Here is a 27,978-nt window from a genome sequence, read left to right on the forward strand (position 1 = left end):
TCCCACATGCAGCGGTAGCTGTTATCACTAGTGTTGTGTGTGCATTACGAGCGACCGCACTTTAGTTTTTATGACTCTTCTTATGACACACACGATGTTGGAAAATTCTTCATTGATCAACGGATTGTTTGGTTTGGTCAATGAAGGGTTTAGAGATAAGAATTAGTGATAGTCTAGGTTAAGAAATATTTTGTAAAGTAGCATGTAAGTTGCAATTTGAAAATAAAAAAATCAGTGTCTCATCAGCACCCAACCATACCGTTCTTATTTCTGTACATTTGGTCCATCGAGCCTTCCCTTTGAAGATGGAAAGGGAGACCGGCGGCGGAAACGAACGAGTATAGAAGATAAACGGATGACGTGAAGAAAAACAATGCACAAGGGCGGTTGACGAGAAGATAAACGAAGAAGACGAACAGATGGCGAGAGCAACAACGAAGTAGAAGAATAGTTGACGAGAGGAAAACGAAGAGGTCGAACCGATACGAAGAAGTTATACAAAGAAAGCGAAACGAAGAAGACGAAGACGAAAAAAATTACGAAGAAAAGAGGAGCGAAATTACGAAGAATAAGAGGAGCGAAATTACGAAGAATAAGAGGAGCGAAATTACGATTACGACGAAGAGGAGAAGCGAAACGACAAATGAATCGAAATTACGACAAACGAAGCGAAGGAGAACGATTCGAGTAAGGAAGTAGTATTACGAAGAAGAAGGACTCGATACGACGAAGACGGAAGGGTTTACGAAGAAAAAATACGAAGGAGGAAAGAAGAACGAACGGAGAGGATGACCTAGCGGGGAAGAAGTGGAAGAAGCGAAGAATTAAAACATACATACGATCTACGAGCGGAGAAGATTTGAAAAAAAAACACCAATAAAATTTAAAGCAGCAGTGTGCTCAGTGATAAGAAGAGCATTACTCTACAACTTTAACAACGGCGGCGGGAAGATGCATTCCCATTATGCTTAAAACGAAGACGAGAGGAAGAACGAATACGACGAGAGAAGTCGAAGTATAGAAAATTAAACCTTCGAGAAAAAACGATAAGAAAAACGAGGAAGACGAAAGAAGAGGTAATCGGAGCAGCGGTGAAAGTGGAACAACGGACGACGAAGAAAAAGAGCAATTCTGCGACAACAATCAAGAACTAAGCACTATTCCATAGATTAAGAACTAATACATCATAATTTAATCAACATGGATGCAGAAGATATTTTATACAAGAATCGATGGTTAAGAAGTTTAAGCAGAGCATTTAATTTCACTCTGGCGAGACTCAACGAGATGATGGCTGACGTGGTAGAAATCGAAGGAGATTACTTTTTAAAACAAACGTATAGATCCTTGGACCACATTATGAGGAATCTTAAGGAGAGATACGACATAATTTTAAATCAAGGAGGAGGTAACTGTTTTATGGAAAAGCAGTTGGAGCAAGCACAAACAGATTGTTTCTGGACACAAAGAGCAATAATGAAAAAGCTGGGTGCCATTAAAGAATTCGAGGCCGATTTCGAGAAGAAGTCAAACAACTGGAAACCAAGATACTCCTGGTCACCAGCAGTTGAAACATCTTCGAAAGAAACTAAAACGTCGATATACAAGAAAGCAATCAATTATATTGACAGTAGTGAGAAGGGGTCAAATGAAGCTGAACCATCATCCATGGCCAATAATCAATCCAAAGCAATAAACGCCGAAAGCGGCATGGTGGGAGAAAAAGAAAAAGTGCAGGAGTCGTTAACAAACGAAATACAAAAAAAGATCAAGAAACCCAAACTCAATATAAATCCAAATTCTATTAACGACAGTCCAACAACGATGCAACAACATCTAAATCAGCAACATGAGTCGGAGACAGCAGCAATATGTGGCCAAAAGTTGCCACTCTTTGCCCTTGAAGAAGATGAAATTAACGGTGTTTTGATACATCGAATCCATAATAACAATATTAATCTGGAGGAATTACAACAGCAGCATCATCACCAGCAGCGACATGAAATGTTGTCATCGTCCTTATATGTGAACGACCAGTTGGTCGAAAAGAGTTCCTCCATAAAAAGAAACATCGAAGACAGTAAAGCAAAGGAGGTTCTTGGCACTAAGCGGTGGGAACATCAGAAGACCACTCGAATAAAGGAGATTCAAAGGAAAGTATTTAGGTTTCTAACGGTCAACAGAAAGAGATGTTCCATACGAAATATTGAGCTAAAGAAGGAGGCCATTCTTGAGCGACGGAGGTCGCCAAATAATTCCGAAGTCTGGAAGATGAGACCGACTGATGCAGGTGAAGGAAAGCGCAACAGAAATTCTATGGAGAGATGGTTGCAGCGATTGGCAGGTGCCATCACGTAAACGCAGATGCAGGCTTGGTCACATTTTTATTATATTTTGATAGCCTGCCCCAGGATGTTTAATTCTTAAACATTCATTTCTTTTATTTTTTCGCAAACCTATAATTATTTTTATATGCAGGTCAAGTCAACACTATCAAACATTAATTTTCTTCATATATTGAGTTAGTTTATATTTAGTGAATCAACTACGAATATTTTTTAAATATTATTATTTTTAAAGGTCGCCCAGAATGTTTAATTCTTAAACATAAATTTCTTCTAATTGTTAAACGGTTTTATAGTTATCTTAGATACAGTCCACAACTAATCTTTAATTTCTTAATTTCATGTATTTATTCATATCTCAATCCTAATCATTAAACTCCAAGCTGTTTTTTATGCCGGCCGCGAGAATGTACAAATTACTTTTGTACATACTTTTTGCTTGTGTCGAGGCGCTGGAAATTCTGATGATAAAGAATAAATTTTCCACTCGAGTTTCCAGCAGCCATATAAATAAAATAAATATTTTATTACCATTATGAGTTCAGATCATAAGTGGTAAATTATGTTGTCATATGTCGGGAACACTTTAAAAGCATTTAAGATCCCACATGCAGCGGTAGCTGTTATCACTAGTGTTGTGTGTGCATTACGAGCGACCGCACTTTAGTTTTTATGACTCTTCTTATGACACACACGATGTTGGAAAATTCTTCATTGATCAACGGATTGTTTGGTTTGGTCAATGAAGGGTTTAGAGATAAGAATTAGTGATAGTCTAGGTTAAGAAATATTTTGTAAAGTAGCATGTAAGTTGCAATTTGAAAATAAAAAAATCAGTGTCTCATCAGCACCCAACCATACCGTTCTTATTTCTGTACACAGAGTTAAATTCTTATGAAAATATTAGAAAAATTAGAAAAATTTTCTTAAAATAATGAGAATAACCTTCATATTTTAGAGTATAATGAAATTACTTACGGTGATAAAGGTTATACAACTTATATCATACATATATTTTACTGGAACTGACCTAAAAAGAGAATAATACAAATATTGAATTAGTTTGCAGTTTTCAAAAAGAAATTTCAGATGTTCAATGTTAAACAAATTTGTGGTCTATTGATCTTTGAAAAATATTCTTAAAAATAAGTAAAAACAAGTAAGAACGGCGTTAAGTTCGGCCGGGCCGAACTTCTTATACCCTCCACCACAAGTTGTATTGAAGTAAAATGGAATAATTAGTTTCCTTTCGTGTATGAAGAATACTTAATACTAAATTTCAGCAATTTCGGTAAAACAATGTGAGGCACCATTATATGGGGGCTATTTCAAAACGTCGATATATACCGACAAATTTCTGACGGAAAGTTTTTAGGCTCAAAGAAGACAAAATACCAAATTTCCTATATTTCGGTAAGAGAATGTGGCTAAAACTAAAAAATACCGAAAATCAAGAAGTAATCTTCTATGGGGATATAAGAAGACGTGGACCTATACTGATAATACTCTTCTGGAATATTTTATAACTCTTGGAAGACGAAATAACGAATTTCAGCCATTTCGGTTGGATATTGACGTCACAATCGTCAGTATTACGAAAATCCGGAGGTACCGTTCTATGGGGGCTATATCGAAACGTGGACCTATACTGACGAATTTTAGTCAGAAATGGGGCAATATGAAAGCATGGACCTGTACAGACATATTTCTGGCGGACAGTTTTATATAACATTGAAGACTAAATACCAAATTTCAGCCTTTTCGTGGAATATTAAGGCAACAACGTTCAAAATACCGAAAATCGGGAGGTACCGTTCTATGGGGGCTATATGAAGGTGTGGACCGATAACGACAAAATTCTGGGGTAAAGTTTTGTACCCCTAAAGAAGACTACGTACCAAATTTCAGCCATTTTGGTAGGATAATGAAGCTAAAACCTTAAAAATACCGAAAATCGGGAGGTACCGTTCTATGGGAGCAATATGAAGGTGTGGACCGATACCGACAAAATTCTGGGGGAAAGTTTTATACCTCTAAAGAAGACTACGTACCAAATTTCAGCCATTTTGGTAGGATAATGAAGCTAAAACCTTAAAAATACCGAAAATCAGGAGGTACCGTTCTATGGGGGCTATATGAAGGTGTGGACCCATACCTACAAAATTCTGGGGGAAAATTTTATACCTCTAAAGAAGACTACGTACCAAATTTCAGCCATTTTGGTAGGATAATGAAGCTAAAACCTTAAAAATACCGAAAATCGGGAGGTACCGTTCTATGGGGGCTATATGAAGGTGTGGACCCATACCTACAAAATTCTGGGGGAAATTTTTATACCTCTAAAAAAGACTACGTACCAAATTTTCAGCCATTTTGGTAGGATAATGAAGCTAAAACCTTAAAAATACCGAAAATCGGGATGTACCGTTCTATGAGGGCTATATGAAGGTGTGGACCGATACCGACAAAATTCTGGGGGAAAATTTTATACCCCTAAAGAAGACTACGTACCAAATTTCAGCCATTTTGGTAGGATAATGAAGCTAAAACCTTAAAAATACCGAAAATCGGGAGGTACCGTTCTATGGGGGCTATATCAAAACGTGGACCGATAATAAAAACTTCTGTACCAAATTTTGACTCTCTATCTTTAAAATTGCGAGCTGTATCTTGATTTCAACAGACAGACGGACAGACGGACGGACAGACGGACATGGTCAAATCGACATAGAATTTTATGCTGATCAATAATATATATACTTTATAGGGTCTCCGACGAATATTTCGATGTTTTACAAACGAAATGACAAATTTAATTATACCCTCCATATGGTGGAGGGTATAACAAGTAAGAAAGTATCAGTCAGCTGCGCTGACGGAGATATACAGTCAGCTGTGCTAACGGAGATATATATGTGCAGGCAGGGTTTAGGAGCTTTTGGCCATAATGTCAGGAAGTACTGACTTACTCCGGAAAAAAATTTTACCTTTCTTAATGAGCCAATCCCGGAAAATGCATCTTTTTTGCAATTTAATTGCAGTGGACTCCGAGGTAAGATCGAGGATCATGAGTCGGAAAAACATCAAGGTCGCGGCGATGCAAGAAACGAAGCTCAACAACAACTGTAGCTTACAACGTTGTGATGGTTACAACATGTTAAGGAAGGATCGCACCAGAAGTAGAGGTTGGGGATTAGCTTTTCTATTGCACCAGTCTGTCCAATACACACCTATCTCGCTTGAGCCTGTCTCTAATGGCCCTTACATGGAATGTATGGGGGTAGCAGTCAGGTGTGGAACTGCCGCGATAGAGTTGCTAAACGTATACATCCCGCCGAGAAATAGCTGTATTTCAGATTACGGGCCTGACATTAGCCCTCTTTTGGAAGGTCATAATCGTGGCATTCGGCCCTCGGAAACGATCAGAGGGTACAGCGCTGGCTGAGCAGATTGATAGCTCTACGTTTTGCACGGTCAATGAGGACGCCCCTACCAGAATTAGAGGAGAGTGTAACAGTTCGCCAGACATAACCATCGTGTCACCTGGTCTGACAAATGACGTCACCTGGCAACCCGTCATTTCACTTGGATCAGACCATCTCCACACAATTGTCTCCATTAGCAGAACATCCGATTTCATAACCTCTGAACGCCGCCCATTCGTCAATCATAGGAAAGCTGATTGGTCGAGTTTCAAAGAGTTCACCAATCACCGCTTCAGAGAACTGCCCAAATCTTCTGATGTTCGGGTAGCGGAAAGGACGTTCCGAGACATCATCACTGCTGCAGCCGCTCGCCATATCCCTGCTGGTCGAATACCCGAAGTAAGACAAAACTTCCCAGCAGAGGCGACGGGATTAGCAATTGAGCGTGATGAGCATCGTCGAGCCAACCGCAATGACCCCAGAGTCAGGGAGCTGACACAGGAAGTTAACAGGCTGGTCGGCGAACATAAGCGGAACAAGTGGTTAAATCAGCTGAAGAGTTGCAACATTGGAGCCGGTATAATTAAATTGTGGGCAAAGGTAAAGTCACTCACGAATCCAGGAAGGATGGAAGATAGGACCTCAGTCAAGTTTGGCGAGGTTACGTTGACTGACCCAAAGAGGTGCGCAAGTTATTTCAATCGACAGTTTGTCGAGCACCCCGAGAGTGACAGGGCGATGAGGAGAGTATTACATCGCATCAGATCTCTTCCTGGCGAGGATGAACCATCACAGAATACAATGTATGATGTTGCCAATGCCATCAGGAACGCTAAATCATCCAAAACGTTGGGCCCTGATGAAATCTCCATGGTAATGCTGAAGCAGCTGGATAAGCCGGGAGTGGAGTATTTCACTAAAGTTCTCAACTTGTCGCTAGCCACCCTTATTGTTCCCGAAGTCTGTAAAAAGGGCAGGGTGGTCCCGCTATGGAAGCCAGGCAAGGATGCCAGCAAAAGTGAATCGTACAGGCCGAGTTCGCTTTTTTCACCCGTTGCAAATACCCTTGAGGCCTTAGTCCTCCCCAGTATCAGAAATAGCTATCAAGTTGCCGATCATCAGCATGGATTCCGTAAACAGCACAGCACGACAACTGCGCTGCACGCCATTACCACACATATTTGTCAAGGACTCAACCAGAGACGGCCGTGCAATAGAACACCGATGGTGGCGCTTGACTTATCAAATGCCTTTGATACAGTCAGGCACTCCACCCTGTTTGAGGACATTGAGCAGACAACCCTCCGGCCAAGCTTGAAACGTTGGATAGTGTGGACGCCAGTCGTACGTGGAATTCAGGAACAAGAAGTCCAAACCCCGTAGAGTGGAACAGGGAGTTCCCCAAAGTGGAGTGATATCTCCGGAACTGTTTCAACTCTCCTGTATTCCGCCCCCACCAGACGGCATCGAGATCGTAACGTATGCGGATGATTGCTCGATCCTGGCGCCAGGTACCGTCCCTGATGACATCTGTGAGAGGCTGAACTCATATTTAACCGATCTTACCACCTTTTTTCAAGCGAGGAATATGCAGGTTTCCGCCACAAAATCTACAGCCACTCTGTTCACCACATGGACAGCGCAGTTTGGGAGAGAATTGAATGTCGTGGTCGATAGTAGCAGAATTCCGACCACAAACTGCCCCAAAATGTTAGGGGTCACATTCGATATCAAGTCGTGCGCGCACGCCACAGCTATCTACGACAAACTGAAAAGTAGGAACAAGGTACTCAAATCCCTAGCCGGCAGCACTTGTGATGCAGATAAAGAAACCTTGTTGACCACATATAACACGATAGGTCGGTCTGTGGTAAGCTATGCGGCGCCAGTTTGGTCCCCGGGATTGTGATGCGAATTGGAAAAAGATTCAAACCTGCCAGATTGCCGTCCTGAGAACAGCAACAGGGTGCCTCCTCAAGTCTTCAGTGGACCATCTACATGAGGAGGCATGCTTTCGTTGCATTACCTGCTTGGATGTTACCGTGTGAGCCACCCCAATCACCATCTGCTGGATAGGCCCGACACATTCAGGCAAATCAGGAAGGATATTCATGCTCTAGAGGCGGATGTCCAACATTATAGGAGAGAACCTCTAGATCAACAGGCATATCAAGCAGATATAAATAGTATTCACACGGATGCAATTGCTAAGGCCATAAGCAAATATAGTGTGAATTAAGTCCTCGAAGTACATCCCCCATCTATCGCAGATGAGGTACGTCAGCTGCCACGACAAACTAGAGTAGTTTTGGCTCAACTACGCTCGGGACATTGCAGTCGCCTAATTTGCAGTCGCCTAAAAATTGGGCGGAAATCGACCACGCCGTGCAAGACATCTGCCCAGTAAACACCTTTTCAACTGCCCCGCAAACCTACTCATCTAACTCCAGTGGATCTGTAGTTCATCCCATCGAAGCAGCCACTTTCCTGGAACTGGAGATAGACCCAGAACCAGTTTGAACAGAAGAACGAACATACAAACATAATAACAAACACTGTTACAACAACAACAACTGAAAAACAATCAAAACTATGCGAGAGGAGCTCTTAAAGTTCACTTTATCCGAATTTTGTGTGGGAGGGCCCGAAATAGTCCATATTCCAACCCGATACATGACTGGATGAAACAATATGATGTCCAAAGTTTGCACCAATCTGCAACTCCCTGCGAGAATTATCTTGCGGATTTGCCATTTTGGTTGGTGACGTCAGGGTTTCTTGGAGCTTTTAGGCCAATATCTCCACAAAATATTGACTTGCGCAAGAAAAAAATTGCACCATCGTAAAGAAAGCCGCAAGGACAACCTACTGAAAAAAATTCGAAACGATCCGAGGGGAGCTCTAAAACTTCACATTATCCGAATTTTGTGTGGGAGGTATCCGAAAGAGTGGACCGAAATAGTCCATATTCCAACCTGATACATGACTGGATGAAATAATACTCTCTGCGACATTTATCTTGCGGATTTGCCATTTTGGTTGATGGCGTCAGAGTTTCTTGGAGCTTTTGAACCATTATCTCAGGATGTATTGACTTGCACAAGAAAAAAATTGTGCCGTCGTAAAGGAAGGCGAAAGGACAACCTACTGAAAAAGATTTCAAAAGGATCCGAGAGGAGCTCTTAAAGTTCACTTTTTCCGAATTTTGTGTGGGAGATACCTGAAGGGGTAGACCGATATAATCCATATTACAACCTGATACATGACTGGATGAAATAATATGATATGAAAAGTCTGCCTCAATCAGAAACTCCCTGCGAGAATTGTCTTGTGGATTTGCCATTTTGGTTGCGCCCGTCAGAGTTTCTTGAGCCTTTAGGCCAATATCTCAGGAAGTATTGACTTGCGCAAGAAAAAAATTGTACCTTCGTAAAGGAAGCCGCAAGGACAACCTGCTGAAAAAAATTCAAAACGATCCGAGAGGAGCTCTTAAACTTCACTTTATCCGAATTTTGTGTAGGAGGTACCTGAATAGTCCATATTCCAACCTGATAGTCTGCACCAATCAGAAACTCCCTGCGAGAATTATCTTGCTGATTTGCCATTTTGGTTGGTTTCGTCAGGGTTTCTTGGAGCCTTTAGACCAATATCTCAGGAAGTATTGACTTTCGCAAGAAAATAATTGTACCGTTGTAAAGAGAGCCACAAGGACAATATACTGAAAAAATTCGAAACGATCCGAGAGGAGCTATTAAACTTCACTTTATCCGAATTTTGTGTGGGAGGTACCCGAAAGAGTGGACCGATATAGTCCATATTCGAACCCGATCTATATCTGGAAGAAATAATACGATGTGCAAAGTTTGTACCAAATCGATTGCTCTCTTAGAGAGTTATCGTTCACACACTTTTACAGAAAAGTTTTGAACTTTTGTGGAGGGAGGTACCCGAAGGAGTAGACCGATATGGCCCATCTTAATCTGTTCGAGAGTTATCGTGCGCACAAGACTCCAAATTGTCTGAAACAAATTTCGTCCAAACATATTAGGGGTCTAAAGATGTTATTTCGATGAGGAACCTTTTTGGTGTTATCAATGTGTATATAACCTTTCTAGCCCAAAGGCTCAAAAAAGTTAGAGGTGGAGCTATAAAACGTTGCCTAACATGACAAATAAATAATTTTTGGCAGGCGACAAAAGAAATTTTGGAAGTATCCAGCTTCAATTTGTAGGCGTTTGTGGGGTAGTTATCATAAGCAGTTCACCAAAAAAAAAAAAAACAATCCTTCTTATCAATACCACGGTGGCCGGTTCTATGCGCCGGATTGACGGATTGAGGGAATCTTCGACCAGGAGCCATCATTGACGCTGTACTTGAGGACCACCCCCAAATGAATGCCAGCTGCCAAGGCAAACACGAGTAGTTTTAGTCCAGTTAAGATCCGTACGATCCAGCCACCTCAATTCGTATTGGGCACGAGTCGATGCCAACACATTCCCGCTATGCTATGTGGATTTAGACGACACACTGCATTTGTTTAGCTGCCCTGCTAACTCCATTCACCTGTCTCCTGATTCTTTATGGACGCAACCAGTTCAGATTTCAGAATTTTTGAGTTGAGGATAAAGAGGAACCAGAACCTGATAACTGAAATAATACACGAACCAACATATTTGCGTTGCTACAACAACAACTTTATGAGTCTGATGAACATGGACGCCGCAATCCAGGAAACAAACCTCACCGTCACCTCACCGAGAGCATTTTTAAGAATCGGCAATTTTGGATCTACCCAATTTTCAGATGTAGTTCGAATTATTTTAAATTAAATTCATAACATTTCATTTGTAATTCGAGAATTAAATTTGTAATTCGAAGCATTTCTATAGTAATTCGAGAATTCCATTTGTAATCCGAGAATTCCATTTGTAATTCGAAGCATTTCAATTGTAATGATTCCATTCGAAATTCGAATTATTTCATTTTGAATTCGAATTTTTCTATTTGTAATTCGAATTATTCCATATGAAGTTCGTATTATTCAATTTGAAATTCGAGTTATTTCATTTGTAATTCGAGACATTGTATTTGTAATTCGAAAAACCAGATAAAAAACCAATGCAAAAATAAAAATTTTAATTTTTTTTATTTCAAATTTTAAATAAAATAATTCGAATTACAAATGAAACAATTCGAATTTCGAATGGAATATATCGAATTACAAATGAAAAAATTCGAATTTCGAATGGAATGTGACAAATTACAAGTCAAATAATTCGAATTAGAAATGAAATATTCGAATTACAATTGCAATTGTTTCGAATAACAAATGCAATACACGAACTACAATTGAAATGTTTCGAATTACAATTAAAATGATTCGGATTACTTCTGAAAATGGTGTTTTGTTCCTCTAACAAGGTATTCTTTCTAAGCTCTGGGAACCATCCTACCATCTCTGGATTCATGTCTCGCTTATAACAAATTTAAATCTCCGTCAAATATCTCCTAAACTACACTAGAAGTTGCAATATTTAGAGATCATTGTCATTAAATCAATATTTAAATAAACAATAATACTTTGCAAACAAATTAATCACCCTAATGGAGAAGAATTTTTTAACAGATAAGAAACCAGCCAACCGTAACAAATTGCATTCCCATGGTTTTCCTCCTCCTCCTCCTCATCATCCTCCATGGCTGTGAATTTGTCTTTGTTGTCCCGGTTAAAAGAACTGATACTGGTATTACTGGCTGGTTGTTGCTCCAATGTACTATGGAAATTTACTACAAACAACAACAGCAACAAATCATAATAGTCCTCAGTAAATATTTTATTCCAGACTTTAAGAAGAAGAAAAACAAAATGATCTGCTGTCCCATACTCTTTTGTGACAAACACAAAAGTTATCTGAAGCGGTTACCCTTTAGAAAAAATCCAACAAATAAATAGTAGAATAAAACAACAACAATTCTACAAAAAATAAATAATAATTTCTACTAGATTTTTTTATTGTGGAAGCAGCAGAAGAGGGCGAAACAAATAGAAGAATCATTCAACCATTCCAGAGATAAAGAAATACTTGCATGAAGTTTTTATAATACGGCAACAAATCATTTACTTAACGCATTTCAAAGTGCACGAGTAGCGAGAACAAGAAGAAGAAGAAATCAACAACAAGCTCAACGTTTTTTGTATTGAAGTGTTGTATTGATACAACAACAATTACAACACAATAAAACATTTATACAACATTTTGGCAGCCGATAAAAAAAGTTTAGGTATGGAGAAGAGTTTTCAGTCAGCCACTCAGTCATTCAGTTTGCATTCCATATGCATGCAGATAACTCAAGAGCAGCTGCAAGAGCCACCACAGCATCAATTATTTAAACATTTCATATCCATAATGATGATGATATTGGGTGTTGGTGGCGATAATGATATGACCCACATATCAATAGCATTGCAAAGACGACGTTGAAGACGCCCCCTTTTGAAATAAACGATAAACAAATAAACTTTATTCCCTTAAACAATTTCTTTAGAATTATCAACAATTTGTTAATTCAGCTTTTTTTCTAAAGAAAGGCTATCTTGAAGAACTTTTTTATACCGCCAGTGCTTTATGGGTACAGTGGAATTACAATTAGGACAGGATTTATACACAGAAAAATATATGTTAGAAATATGTTTGGATCCACAAAAATATATGTTTGGGACTGGTTGAAAACTTGGCTGGCAACCCTATTTTTTAATGCTCTATTACAAATACTATGGCAGAATTTTGTCCACCTTTATTTGTATTTGTCCATCTGTAGTGCGATTCTCTAACACATATTTGGAGTTACCGAAAAAAATCTGTAAAATTAAAATGTTCATAGGTTAGGTTTTAGGATACGTAGCTGCGGTGATGGCAGCCACTCCACTCGGAGACCTTGGGCTCCATTGTGATCATCCTGAATGTTGAAACGGATTATAGATGTGGTTATGATATAAAGGAGATGTAGATGTGTGATGGTAGTTGTGGATAGATGAAGATTTTGATTTGGATACGTAGCTGCTGTGATGGCAGCCACTCCACTCGGAGACCTTGGGGTCCATTGTGATCATCCTGAATGTTGGCGGGGGAGATGCAATGATGTAAAGGTGATGTCTGTACATTGGATGTAATTTTCCGATGCAACTGTAAGAGTAGAAAGTGGTTGTAGATGTGGTAGTTATACAGATATAGATCAATGCCGTTCTTTGGTATTGTTGAAGTTACGAAGTTTTTCGGCAATTCACACACACACGATCCGAACGCAACGAAAGAGCACACAAAAGAGATCAAATGTTTTCATTTGTTTTTGTTTTGCAGCATGCATGCATACAACCTTACTACTGTTTAGAGATGGTGCTTGTCCTGTTCTCAGCACGTTGGAGCCATTTCAGGCCCTTTGCCATGTGTAGTAGATCCTACGGCTCTGTTTGGCCAAATGCTGTTAAAGATAGGATGGTGAGCACACCCATGGTGCATTGTCTTCTAGAAAGGAGCATAGGACAGCGACATAATTGATGCTCGATCGTCTCTACTTCTTCATCCTTGCACAGCCTGCAGTAGTCAGCCGTGTCGTCTTCTTCCCATTTGCTCGTCGTGGATTCTATTCTGAAGGGACCCGTGATGATCCCCACTGCTAGTTTCAGGTCTGATTTCCTCATTGAGAGCAGTGAGGCGGTTCTTGACTTGGGCGGGATTGGCCAGATTGTCCTTGATGTGCTGCAGTTTGGCGTGTTTTGCCAATGTTGGCAGAATTTCTCCCGACATTTTTGCTTTATTGTTTTCCTAAAGTGGCACAGTGGTGGCTTGATGGAGTAGTCGATTTCAATGGTGTGTGACTCCGATTCGCAGCGTGCCAGTTCGTCTACTGCCTCGTTTCCTTTGATGTTGCAATGCCCTGGGACCCAACACAAGGTGACGATTGATTTTAGTGGCTCCAAAGCGTGTTTGCAGTCTAGAACAGCCGCTGACTTGATATAATGGGACTTGAGTGATTTTACGGCCGCTTGACTATCGACATAGATAGTCACCGGTCCAACTATTTCCACTCTCATGTTGTTTATCAGTTCCGCGGCCTTTCTGATCGCAAAAACTTCGGCTTGGAAGACACTACAATATTCGTTCAGCTTGTATGATTGTCGTAGACCAAGGGACTTGCTGTAGACGCCTGCTCCTGTGCCTGTTTCCATCTTAGAGCCATCAGTATAGATCTCTATACCGTCTAGAGGTTGGCTGCTGTGTGTCCACTCATCCCTGTGGAGGGGTATGTGCACCTTCGTTGCCTCGAAGCACATTTGTGGTGATATATAATCACTAATGTTCCCCGAGGCCGTTGATAGTCCGAATCAACGTAGAATTGCAGTTCACCCTTGTTCGGAACTGCGCCATGAACCTAGCTCCTTAAGACGAAGTGCACTCAGGTACCTGAAGGAGTGGACCGATATGGCGTTTCTTCGAATTTAAACTAAACTTGCACAAAATACCGCCACATTTTGGACCGAATCGGCAGATCCGTTCGAGAGTTATCTTGCGCTCCAACCTTTACACACGGTGTAATAGGGTTTTTTTGCACATTTCAGGCTATGTTCTCAGGAAGTATGGACTTGCCCCTGATGAAACTTGTACCGTCCTATGAAAGGCAGTGAATACAAGTTCTATGCTGAAGTTTTCCGAAATTTTGTGTGGGAGGTACCCGAAGGAGTGGACCGATTGAGTCCATATTGGAACCTCATGTAAGTCTGGTTGAAATTTCACGATGTGCAAAGATTGGACCAAATCGATTGCTCCCTTCGAGAGTTATCGTTCACACCATTTTAAAGAAAATTTTTGAACTTTTGTGGGCGAGGTACCTGAAGGAGTGGACCGATATGGCTCATCTTCGAACTTAAACTAAGTTTGGACAAAATGAGAAAAAAAATCCACGTTTTGAAAAAAAAAAATCCACGTTTTGAAAGAAAAAAATAAAAATCCACGTTTTGAAAAAAAATCCACGTTTGAAAGAAAAAAATAAAAATCCACGTTTTGAAAAAAAATAAATAAAAATCCACATTCCGAAAAAATATAAATCCACGTTTAAAAAAATAAAAATTCATGTTTAAAAAAAAACTCCGAAAAAAATCTTAAAAAATCCAAGTTTTGAAAAAAAAATTGGAAAAAAATCTTAAAAAATCGACATTTTAAAAACAATTAAAAAATTCACGTTTTTAACAAAAAAAAAAATATAAAATTCACGTTTTAAAAAATGATTAAAAAAGTCTACGTTTTGACAAAATATTCGTAAAAAATTCACGTTTAGAAAACATCTTTAAAAAGTCGACATTTTGAAAAAAAAATCTTTGAAAATCCACACCAGAGAAATCCTTTAAAAATCATTATCACGTGTACCTTTAAAAATTTCTTTAAAAAATCCACTTTTTGAAAATATTTCTTTAAAAAATCCGTGTTTAGAATGATTTTTTACGTGTTTATTTTTATTTTTTCCGAGCCACTGTAAATGTCAACAACATTGATGTGCCTTACAAAAATCCGAAAGACGCCCTTATCTATTACATTTAGCAAATATGTTGTATGTCGTCTGTCTTATCATTGATTTCTAGATTTATTTCATCGAATCGAAAACCTGGAAGTAAGGACGGAAATAATGATGGTAGATTAAAGACGCTTAGAAATGCTATCTATATACCTATGTTTGTGTGCACACAACATTTCAAATAGCATAAATCTATAATACAAATGAATAAATAACCTTCATAAAAAATAAACGCTGCTAAATAAGGAACATGGAAATAACAATGGTTGATGGTTGGTGATTTTCAACTAATAAATAGCGTAGTTTTTTTATTTTTTGATGGATTGTCAAATCCAAACAATGATTGCAGCCCCTATGTTTCGGCTGATACTGCAGCACTTCAAAAGATATTAAACATAATTTTGTTGTCGTCACAGTCGGTCTATGGCAAACATTTTTTGCTCATTTAGAAAACGTGTGCGTGTGGTTCTTGTATAGATATCTTCTTCAGTTTTCATTGCGATAATGTATAATGTATAAAAACACAACAATATACCTATATATGTTGTATTATTAGGTGTATAGATATAGAAGAAAACAACACAGGTAAACAGTTGATAGAGGAGAAGCGGAAAAGAGGTTGACAGTAGATTGTTGTCGTATTTGATAGCCCCAGCTAGCTACATATATTCAATCACCAAATAACAAAAAGAATAGAAACACATGTTTGCATTGTTATTCTCGTGTGTGTATGTAAGAAATGTTTGTAAGTTTTTTTTGTTTGTCCATATCTATGATTACCCAAATTATTATCATTGGCAAAAGCGTAAACAGAAAAAAACTGCTGGTTTTCAAAATTTTGTCTACAAGTTGTTTACCTGGCTTGATTACAAGAGGTAAACATATTTTTTCTGCTTTTTGTTTTCCTAAGTTTCCCTAAAATATTGTTACAGCGAATAAAATTAAAATGTTTGTAAATAATATTTACAAACATGATTGGCTCTCAATGGTTTTTCTTGTAAAATTAAAAATACTTACTAACTTTTAATAAAAATTAAATAAATCATTTAAAATTTATATAATAGTCCATGTTTTCATAAATAAAATAAAATAAAATAAAATAAAATAAAATAAATAAAACATACAAAAATATTTTTTTCATGGACCATCCATCATAAACGTAAATTTTTAAACAAATATTTTTATGGATCATTTTTAATGTGGATTTTTTAAAAACATTTCTTTCATAGACGTTTTTTAAGGTATTTAAGAAACATTTCATGGTTTAATAAACGTGGAATTTTTAAAAAATGTTTTTAACAAACGTTGATTTTTTTTAAATATTTTTTTCTTACATTTTTTTCATAAACGTTGATTTAAAAAAAATTGTTCATACAAAAAAATAAAAAATTGGATTTTTTAGAAAATATTTTTTTTTCATAAAAAATTGGATTTTTTAGAATATATTTTTTCATAAAAAATAGAATTTTTTAGAAAATATTTTTTTCATTAAAAATTGTTTTTTTTTAGAAAATATTTTTTTCATAAAAATCTGAATTTTTTAGAAAATATAAGTTATTTTATAAACGCGGGCTTTATTATAATTATTTTTATTTAATTTATTTAATTTTTTTTTCATAAAGGGGATTTTTTAAATTTTTTTTTCTTAAACGTAGATTTTTCTTAGGAAATATGTTTTATAAACATTGATTTTTCAAAACATATTTTTAAATTTTTTCTTAAACGTGGATTTTTTAAAAAATATTTTTTTCATAAAGGTGGATTTTTTTATCAAATATTTTCTTCATATACGTGGATGTTTTAAAAAATATTTTTTATAAGCGCGGTTTTTTTAAATAGTATTTCATAAACCTGAATTTATTAAAAAAATGATTTTTTAAAAAATATTTTTAATTTTTTTCATAAACGCGGACCTTTTGAAAAAATATTTTTTCCCAAAAAATGGAATATTTTTAAAAATATTTTTAATTTCTTTTTTTAAAAACGTGGATTTTTTAAGAAATACTTTTAATTTTTTCTTAAACGTGGATTTTTTTGGAAAATATTTTCTTTATAAACAAACGTTGATTTTTTAAAACATATTTTTAAATTTTGTTATCAAACGTGGATATTTAAAAAAATATATTTTTCATAAACGTGGATTTTTTGAAAAATATTTTTTTCATAAACTTGGATTTTTCAATTTTTTTTCAAACGTGGATTTTTAAAAAAAATTGTCATAAACTTGGATTTTTTAAAATTTTTTTTATAAAATTGGATTTTTTAAAAATAAAAAAATATACAAACGTGGATTTATTAAAAAATTATTTTTGAATTTAGAATTAAAAATAAATTATACAAACGTGAATTTTTTAAAATATATTTTTTATAAACGTGGATTTTAAGAAATATACTTTTTCATAAACGTGGTTTTTAAGAAATATTTTTTTCATAAACGTGGATTTTAAGAAATATTTTTTTTCATACGTGGATTTTTTAAAAATATTTTTTTTATACGTTGACTTTTTAAAAATATCATTTTTTTCATGCGTGTATTTTTTAAAAATATTTTTTTTTTCTTAAACGTGGATTTTTTTAAAAAATATTTTTTTTCATAAACGTGGATTTTTTTAAAAAATATTTTTTCATAAACGTGGATTTTTTTAAAAAATATTTTTTCTTAAATGTGGATTTTTTTAAAAAATATTTTTTTATAAACGTTGATTTTTTTAAAAATATTTTTTCATAAACGTGGATTTTTTTAAAAAATATTTTTTCATAAACTTGGATTTTTTAAAAATATTTTTTCATAAACGTGGATTTTTTTAAAAAATATTTTTACATTTTTTCTTAAACGTGGATTTTTTTTTTAAAATATTTTTTTCATAAACGTGGATCTTTTAAACAAATATTTTTTTCATAAACGTGGATTTGTTAAAAACTATTTTTTCATTGACGGGGATTTTTTTAAAAAATATTTTTTCATTGCCGTGGATGTTTTAAAAATAATTTTTTTTTTAAACCGCGGATTTTTTAAAAATATTTTTTTATAACCGCGGTTTTTTTAAAAATATTTTTAACCGCGGATTTTTTAAAAATATTTTTTATAACCGCGGATTTTTTAAAAATATTTTTTCATAAACCTGGATATCTTAAAAAAATATTTTTTCATAAACCTGGATTTCTTAAAAAATATTTTTTTTTTAAAAATTGGGTTTTTTAAAAAATATTTTTAATTTTTTTCATAAACGCGACTTTTTAAAAAATATTTTTGTTTTTTAATTTTTTTTTTAAGGCGAACTTTCTAAAAATATTCTTAATTTTTGTTTCAAAAACGCGGATTTTTTAAAAAATATTTTTTCATGGGCAATCATGAACGTGGATTTTTTGAAAAATATTTTTTCACAAACGTGGATTTTTTGAAAAATATTTTTTCACAAACGTGGATTTTTTGAAAAATATTTTTTCATAAACGTGGATCTTTTTAAAAAATATTTTTTCATAAACGTGGATTTTTTTAAAGATATTTTTTCATAAACGTTGATTTTTTTTAAAAAATATTTTTTCGTAAACGTGGATTTTTTTAAAAATATTTTTTCATAAACGTGTTTTTTTTTTTAAATTTTGTTTTTAAATATTTTTAAATTTTTTCTTAAACGTGGATTTTTCTTAGAAAATATTTTCTTTATAAACGTTGATTTTTTAAAACATATTTTTAGATTTTTTTCTTAAACGTGGATTTTTTTAAAAAATATATTTTTCACAAACGTGGATCTTTTAAAAAAATATTTTTTTCACAAACGTGGATCTTTTAAAAAAATATTTTTTTTTTCATAGACGTTGATTTTTTTAAAAAATATTTTTTCATAAACGTGGATGTTTTAAAAATATTTTTTTTAAACCGCGGATTTTTTAAAAACATTTTTTTAAACCGCGGATTTTTTAAAAATATTTTTTATAACCGCGGATTTTTTAAAAATATTTTTTCATAAACCTGGATTTCTTAAAAAATATTTTTTCATAAACCTGGATTTCTTAAAAAATATTTTTTTTTAAAAAATTGGGTTTTTTAAAAAATATTTTTAATTTTTTTTCATAAACGCGACTTTTTAAAAAAAATATTTTTGTTTCTATTTTTTTTATAAAAGCGGACTTTCTAAAAATATTCTTCATTTTTGTTTCAAAAACGCGAATTTTTTAAAAAAGTATTTTTTCATGGGCAATCATGAACGTGGATTTTTTGAAAAATATTTTTTCATGGGCAATCATAAACGTGGATTTTTTGAAAAATATTTTTTCACAAACGTGGATTTTTTGAAAAATATTTTTTCATAAACGTGGATTTTTTTGAAAAATATTTTTTCATAAACGTGGATTTTTTGAAAAATATTTTTTCATAAACTTGGATTTTTAATTTTTTTTATAAATGTGGACTTTTAAAAAAAGATCTTAATTGTTTTCATAAACGTGGTTTTTAAAAAAAAAATATTTTTAATTTTTTTCATAAACGTGGATTTTTTTTTAAAAAATATTTTAATATTTTTAATTTTTTTCATAAATATGGATTTAAAAAATATATTTTTTTAATTTTTTTTAAGAAAATATTTAAAATTTTTTTTTTTTCTTAAACGTGGAATTTTTTTAAACAATATTTTTAAATTTTTTTTCATGAACGTGGATTTTTAAAAAATGTTCAAATTTTGCTCAAAAACGTGCATTTTAGAAAAAGTTTTTAAATTATTTTTCATAAATTTTTTTTCATAAACGTGTGGATTTTGTCAGTTTATTTCATTGACAATAATAAATGTGAATTTTATATATTTTTTCATGGACCATAATAAAGATGTACATTTTCCTTTCCTTTAAAAACCTGCAGCATTATCCGAGATTAACAGCCTGTTTCTGTATGTCGAAAGAAGAATGTGTGCGAAAGAAACACGTCCAAACTCGTGTGTATTTTTCAAATTTGTTTTTTGTTTTGAAGCAAAAACAAAGGTAAAATTATTTCGAAAACTAAAGTGTTTCATTCGCACACATTCTTCTTTCGACATACAGAAACTGGATGTTAATCCCAAAAGTTTTGAATTTTTGTGTGGAAGGTACCCAAAAGAATGGACCGATGTTGCGCATCATCCATCCTTGATTTAATGTTGAAAGTAATATTAAGTTGATTATTCCAGGAAAAACAAAAGCATGGAATTGCACAAAAAATGCATCCTTGTAAAATTATTAAATTTTCTGTGGGCCCCAACATTTTAAACAAGTCGGTTACTACTATCCTCGAATGTTACCGTGGTCACCATTTTGGGGGAATTTTTTTTAACATTTGTGGGAAAATTGGACAAATATGGCCCATCTTTGAACATGATCTAAGTTTGCGAGGAGCAAAGTTTGGAAAAAATCGGTTTATCCGTTCGAGAGTTATCGAGTGTTATAACACCAATTTTTTTTGAAACGGATTCGATAGTAAGCTCTGCATATGCCCGATATCTAAACCAGATACAGTGTCGTTTTTATTTATTTCAATAAAAAGAAGACTTTGTAAAGTAACGCAAATACCACATAATTTCCTCCACTTGTATTGATTGGCCCCTCCCAAAAAGGACAACCCTTAACTTAAATATCCACCAAGTTTACACACGAATTGTGTTCACAATTATCAACCTAAATAAAAAATATTACAGTATTAAGTTGGTTTAATATATTTTGGGGTGTGATTAGCGTCATTCGTAACTAGCACTGCCAAAAAACAGGTCTTGTTTGCTTGAGTTTTGTTTCTTTTGTATAACCTCCATCCACCTTCTTCTCTTCCTCCACATAAACTTTGTTGGCTCTCTTAACCTATTTGACGGTTATTTTATGGCATTGTCCAAGTTTAATGTTGACACCTTGACAAGACGAAAACAGAAACAGAAAAGCAAAAAAACCAGAGTATTTTTCTTCTCTATATTTGAGTCCATGTATCGCAAAGCTCGCTCGTCATAGCCAATGGCCGTTGGCATTTTAAGTTAGAATTTCAAACAATCAAGACAAAACAGAAAAAATAACAAACAAACAAAAACATAACCGGCATTTGTATCTGGGTGTGAACGAACAATTATATGGAAGATTGTTTTCTCGCTGATAGATAATCTGATTAATTAACACATCACGTAATTGCTTGGCAAGGAGAGAGGGCAAAATAAACAAAATGTGGATGCAAAAATAGAAGATTGAATATTTATTTTTTGGCAGAAAATTATGGAAAACAAAGAAAACTAAAATAACAAAAAAAAAAACAGCTGATAAGGATGATACAAATCACATAACAATTTTTCAATTTTATATGAAAATATAAAACCAAAGAATTTTAAAAATGACTTCATTAATCTCCAATGTTGAAAAAAACAACTTCCTATAATAAATGAAGTTATAAATCACAATCGACAACAAAACACAAAAAAAAATTACAAATTATTTCATCACGTATAAAACAGAGATAAGGAAAAAATACAAAGTATATGTCACCACCTCTTTTTCGTTGCTATTGCATTGTTTCAATATTTTATTAAAATCTAAAAATCTATAAATTTGTTTGAAAGTAATTCATTGTTATCTTTGTGATGATAATTTTGCCATAAACATTTTGATACGATTTTCGATTTTTTTTGTTTGCAAAATGATGAACGATTAAAACGACCACACACAAAAATTTTTCTGTGAAATTATGTCAGGGTCTTTGTTTTTTACGATAGAATAGATACTTCGATAGATTAAAATCATCTAAAGGACATTAAAATTACAGATAATTTTTTAATTATTTTCTGCTGATATTGGCAAAATATTTCCACAAAATACCCGCCATTTTAATCTCTCGTTGAATTATTTCACCAAAGTCCACTTATTTAATAGCAGAGACCGCAAGTGGTCTGTTTTATTTTAGGATCTTTCGCAATACTTGCATTAGGTAGGATCTAACATCAACAATGGGTTGCGATTTAGCCATAACATCATTTTGGTGTAACCGGCATTCGTCTTAGAAGCCAATTCCAATTCCCCTTTGGTGAAGAGAGTAACCGACTTGGTCCAAATTTCGGGTACCTCTCACACTAAATTTAAACATTTTACAATGACGCCAATCTGTTCTCAGGTTGGACAACATCGGTCCATTCTTTTGGGAACCCACACAACAATTTTGCACTTTCGAGATTAAACCAATTTAGGGGTATTCTCGGAAAATGGATTTTTTTAAATCCACATTTGTGGGTTATCACAAATGAAATAATATTTTTTTAAAAACTAAAAACATATTTTTTTAATCCACGTCAATGAGAAAGTATTTTTTCAAAAATCCGCGTCGATGAGAAAGTATTTTTCCAAAAATCCGCGTCAATGAAAAAATATTTTTTCAAAAATCCGCGTCGATGAGAAAGTATTTTTCCAAAAATCCGCGTCAATGAAAAAATATTTAAAAAATCCACGTCAATGAAAAAATATTTTTTTAAAAATCCACGTCAATGAACAAAAAATATATATTTTTTTTAAAAATCCAGGTCAATGAAAAAATATTTTTTAAAAATCAACGTCAATGAACAAAAAAAATATTTATTTGAAAATTTTTTGCCTTTTTAGGCGAAGATCATTTTTTAAGATAAATTTTTTAATTTTTTTTTTTAATCGAGCTTTATGATCTATTATGCAAGTGAAAAAGGAAAGCCGACGATTCGAACCCACACACCCACCACTATGTGACATGCATGTTTCGTCTTCGGTAAAGACTCTTCAGACATATCGGATGTGGAGCGGCTTCGATGTCCTCGAACTTTTCTTCTTTCAAATGCATTTTTGTTTTGTATTTTACAACAACAATGAGAGCCAAACAATCAGAGCCAAACTCATAACTTTCAAAGGCAGCGCTAAGCGTTTGTCATGAAAGCACAACTAAATGGGAAAATCCTCATTGTTGTTGTAAAATACAAAACAAAAATGCATTTGAAAGAAGAAAAGTTCGAGGACATCGAAGCCGCTCCACATCCGATATGTCTGAAGAGTCTTTACCGAAGACGAAACATGCATGTCACATAGTGGTGGGTGTGTGGGTTCGAATCGTCGGCTTTCCTTTTTCACTTGCATAATAGATCATAAAGCTCGATTAAAAAAAAAAAAATATTTTTTAAAAATCAACGTCAATGAACAAAAAAAATATTTTTTAAAAATCAACGTCAATGAACAAAAAAAATATTTTTTAAAAATCCACGTCAATGAACAAAAAAAATATTTTTAAAAATCCACGTCAATGAACAAAAAAAGTATTTTTTAAAAAATCCACGTGAATTAAAAAATATTTTTTTTTTTAAATCCACGTGAATTAAAAAATATTTCTTAAAAACCAGGTCAATGAAGAACTATTTTTTAAAAAATCCACGTCTATGAAAAATATTTTTTAAAAATCCATGTCAATAAACAGAAAAATATTTTTTTATAAAAATACACGTGAATTAAAAAATATTTTTTAAAAAAACCACGTCAATGAAAAACTATTTTTTTTAAAAAATCCACGTCAATGAAAAACTATTTTTTTTAAAAAATCCACCTCAATGAAAAACTATTTTTTAAAAAATCCACGTCAATTAAAAGCTATTTTTTTAAAAAATCCACGTCAATGAAACAAATATTTTTAAAAAAATCCACGTCAATGAAAAACTATTTTTTAAAAATCCACGTCAATGAAAAAATATTTTTAAAAAATCCACGTCAATGAAAAAATATTTTTAAAAAATCCACGTCAATGAAAAAATATTTTTAAAAAATCCACGTCAATGAAAAAATATTTTTAAAAAAACCACGTCAATGAAAAAATATTTTAAAAAAAAACCACGTCAATGAAAAATTTTTTTTAAAAAAAACCAGGTCATTGAAAAAATATTTTTAAAAAAACTACGTCAATGAAAAAATATTTTTTTAAAAAAACCACGTCAATGAAAAATATTTTTTAAAAAAACCACGTCAATGAAAAAATATTTTTTAAAAAATCCAGGTCAATGAAAATATATTTTTTAAAAAATCCATGTCAATGAAAAAATATTTAAAAAAAAAACTACGTCAATGAAAAAATATTTTTAAAAAAACCACGTCAATGAAAAAATATTTAAAAAAAAAACCACGTCAATGAAAAATATTTTTTAAAAAAACCACGTCAATGAAAAAATATTTTTTAAAAAAACCACGTCAATGAAAAAATATTTTTTAAAAAAACCACGTCAATGAAAAAATATTTTTAAAAAATCCACGTCAATGAAAAAATATTTTTTAAAAAAACCAGGTCATTGAAAAAATATTTTTTAAAAAAACTACGTCAATGAAAAACTATTTTTTAAAAAAACCAGGTCATTGGAAAAATATTTTTTAAATAATCCACGTCGGCATAAGATGAATGTAGTGACTGGACTCAGAAAGTTTTTAAATTTTGTTCACTGGTAGGTCTTGGAATACTGATTACGCCAATATGTATATCATTCATGGGAAATCCGTATTTCCCGAGATATAGGCTTCGAAAGTTCCGAAAAACCATATGATTTTTGACAAAAAATTAATTTTGAAAAAATATGATCGCGTTAGCCCTGTTTAGCATATGTCCATAGGAGAAAGTCTTAAATGCCTGCCGAAGGCCGGCTATTTTCGACAAAAAATAATTTTTGAAAACTTTTTGTGAAAAAAGTTTCAAATCCAGCCACTACTACATTCAACTTGCTCCCAAAATATTTCAAAACATGTAAGAAAACGTTAAGTTCGGCCAGACCGAACTATTTATACACTCCACCAAAATTAAATTGAAAGAGAATGGAATAATTAGTTTCATTTCATCTACGAAAGTACTTTTTGGTGGGATAATGAAGCTAAAACCTTCAAAATACCGAATATCGGGAGGTACCGGGGCTATATGAAGCCGTGAACCTATACCAACAAATTTCAGGTGGAACGATTTTTTATATCCTCAACGAAGACGAATTACCAAATTTCAACCATTTTGGTGGGATACAGAAGCTAAAACCTTAAAAATACCGAATATCGGGAGGTACCGTTCTATGGGGGCTGTATGAATGCGTGGACTTATACCAACAAATTTCAGGTGGAAAGTTCTATACACCCAACGATAACTAAATACGAAATTTCAGCCATTTTGGTGGGATAATGAAGCTAAAACCTCCAAAATACCGAATATCGGGAGGTACCGTTCTATGGGGGCTATATCAAAACGTGGACCGATATATCCCATTTTCAATACCAACCCTCCTGCAAGTAATAAAAACTTCTGTACCAAATATTGACTCTCTATCTTTAAAATTGCGAGCTGTATCTTAATTTCAACAGACAGACAGACGGACGGACAGATGGACATGGTTAAATCGACATAGAATTTTATGCTGATCAATAATATATATACTTTATAGGGTCTCCGACGAATATTTCGATGTGTTACAAACGGAATGACAAATGGTGGAGGGTATAAAAAAAATAAAACATGCCAATGAAAAAAATATTTTTTTAAAAAATCCACGTCAATTAACAAAATATTTTTTGAAATTTTGCCTGTTAGGGCGAAGATAATTTTTAATGATTTTTTATTAATTCTCTCGTTTAGAGTTAAGCTTGATGATCGGAAAATGTTTGCAAGTGAAAAAGGAAAGCCAAGGACTCGAACCCACGCAGTCACCAAATTACGTTACCTGGTTTCGCTGTTGGTTAAGCAGCTCTTCAGACATATCGACTGTCGAATGGCTTTCGTTTTTCAAATGCAAATGTGTTTTTATACATTAACGGATATTTGACCATTGAAATGTATTTCTTCATGACAAACGCTATTTTGCGCTGCCTTTGAAGTTATAAGTTTGGCTTTGAACGATAAATTAAATTGTACTTAAGCAACAATTTTGAACTTTTGTGAGGGAGGTAACATAGGGTATTGTACGACTCTGACGTTCTGGAAAATATTACGATGTGCAAAGTTTCGGCCAAATCGGATACTAAATTCATAACATATCGTGCTCATCAGATATTTTAGTTGGTGCCAGCTTGGTTTCATAGAGCAATCGAACCATTATCTCAAGAAGTATGGAATTGCCCTCGAAAATCAACCAGATAGATAGATACGTAAAGAAACATCGCTGAATCGCCGCCAAATTTTCTGAAATGGATTTCGTCCAAACATACTTAGGGTCAAAAACCATTCAAATGAGGCACTTTTTTTGTTTTCAGGCACATCAGAGTATCAGATCTCGGGTAGTGTGGACTTTATAAGCTATATTGTGTGAGAACTATCAGTGTAACAAATTTAATCACTATGCAAGCTTATGTTAGGTATAAGAACGCTAATAACCAATGACCGCTTCCCTCATAGAACTTTGGTCCATTGTGTTCATCCTTGGCAGGTGTGATGATAAAGAAAATATCCTATGGTTATTAATTGTTGAAGTTGAGTGAAAAGTACGTTGACCAACCGTGCTCTATTATAGAGTGCAGTACTTTATTTTAGGTATCCAAAATTAGTTGAATTTTCTGTTAAAGTCTTACATAATTCTGGTCGTCTTTTTAGCCGGGATATTGAAGTGTTGTTGCTCAATGGCTTATACTATGGCATTTGTGGCATTGCTTGCCAGAACTGTATATTCAATAGTTTTTATAGAATGCTTTGAAGTGATGTTAGGCTACAACAAAATCTCATATTTTTGAAAAAAGAAAAATGGTTCATATATTCCGCAAAATATTTATTACATATTTTTATTTCAATTCATTTCATTTAATTGCTTCTGTATGCTAAAAAAGAGGCAAAAATGTATATGCGATTAAAATATCAGTCGAATATTGATTTTTCTGCAGCAATTTGCTGATGTGTATTTTGTTGCTATTGTTTTTTTTTTGTGAATGGAGGAATTATTTTAGTAAAACAAAAGTTGTGTGCAATGGAAAAGCGAATTCATTGCAAAAAAACAACAAAGAAAATCTGAAAGAAAAACAACAACTTAGCATTTTGTGGGCAGAGGAGCGAGCTGCCCCACAAAGAGGGTGCAAAGAGGAAAAAATGGAAAGGAAAAGAAGACTAGAAAATAATGACAACATCAATGGATGAAAGGGCGTGGGGTTTTTGAAAGTCTCCCCTCTCCAACCACATTCTTTGCAACATAAAACAATGAATGCGTAGTACGTGTACGTGGTGTTTAAAATAAGGCTTAAATGTACCACAACAACAAAACCACATTTCTTAAATTCAAGAAAAAAATATAATAAAACAATACAACTAAAACAATGTAAACGACGACAGTATAAACAACAAAAATAAGCGTTGAAGAATTTCGTCCATATTAATACAGAAAAAAACGCACAATACATTTTCAATGTCCTTGACTTAAATGAGCCGCACTCTTCTTCTCTTAAAAATTGAAAGAAAAAAAAATAAAAACAACTACAACATACCTACTATAAGCGGCCAAGTAGAATAACCACAAAAGCTTGCCTTCGTCTTCTTGATTTTCTTAAAAAACAACAACAACAGCAACAACAACATCAGATACAAGTTGTACATCATCTCTAAAATATTATGAAGTACGATGAAGAGAGAAAAATTATATGTATGAATAATAGTAAAGTAAAAGCCACAGCCGAAACACCATCGACCAAAATATTCA

At 33.7% G+C, this 27,978-nt stretch overlaps 1 protein-coding gene across 4 annotated transcripts in view; it reads right to left on the minus strand.

Moving 5' to 3' along the window:
• Positions 1-27,978, minus strand: part of LOC141401022 (uncharacterized) — a 208,175-nt gene that overhangs the window by 170,223 nt on the left and 9,974 nt on the right. Inside the window, exon 2 of one of the 4 annotated variants that reach the window (XM_073980821.1) lies at positions 3,324-3,375. The exons of the other annotated variants lie outside the window; for them this stretch is intronic. The gene's annotated coding sequence lies outside the window, so the exon portion shown is untranslated. The remainder of the gene's footprint in view (positions 1-3,323; positions 3,376-27,978) is intronic. 4 annotated transcript variants of the gene reach the window in all.

The sequence above is a fragment of the Musca autumnalis genome, unplaced genomic scaffold, assembly GCF_047663935.1.
Source record: "Musca autumnalis isolate F117 unplaced genomic scaffold, ASM4766393v1 scaffold_4, whole genome shotgun sequence".
Classification (NCBI taxonomy): Eukaryota; Metazoa; Arthropoda; class Insecta; order Diptera; family Muscidae; genus Musca; species Musca autumnalis.